Source organism: Equus przewalskii, chromosome 2 (genome assembly GCF_037783145.1).
Source record: "Equus przewalskii isolate Varuska chromosome 2, EquPr2, whole genome shotgun sequence".
NCBI lineage: Eukaryota > Metazoa > Chordata > Mammalia > Perissodactyla > Equidae > Equus > Equus przewalskii.
The window spans coordinates 29,114,854-29,115,504 of record NC_091832.1 but is presented as its reverse complement, the minus strand read 5'-3'; positions in this window follow the sequence as shown (position 1 = coordinate 29,115,504).

Sequence of the window (651 nt, the reverse complement as noted above, 5' to 3'; positions counted from 1 at the left end):
GATCCAGTAATTAACTCTCTTTATATCCGGTTCTTCAAAGTTAAGAAATCACACAACTTTTTAATGCCTCTCCTTCCCAAGTCAGGTTTCCAAATGCCTGGCATTTCATTTCCTTTGGCTGATGGCTTTGTTCCTCCTTTTAAACAATTTCCCAGTCTGATTCTTAAGTATATATTAATGCAGAAAACTTAGTTCCTTTTCCGGGGGACCGAGTTTGAGTAGGGAGGCAAGACTGATCCGTTACTCTTCTACCTGAGTCTGGTCACAGACTGACCACTGGCTCTAACCTGGCCCGAGCCCTAACCCTGACAAGGCAGTGACCCAGGCCACACCCTAACTCCTGGTCACAACTTGACCCATTCCTTCAGGTGGGAGAACTGATAGGTGATGGGGAACGGGAGGAAGGTGGGGCAGACTGGGAGGGATTCCCGAGTGACTTGCCCATGCCGCCAGCGTCTCCGTCTGCACAGGCCCGGCAAGCTGCTCCAGACCTGGGCGAGCAGGGCTCCGCCCAGAGGCGAGACCCGGTCAGCGGCCGTGGAGAAGGCTGCGAGAGGCGGCGAGGTCATGCGCAGAGAGACCCGCCCGCTCTCGGCGCCGAAGGCAGCGTGCAGGGGCGGGACACCGGTGCGGCCCGACTCCTGATTGGTC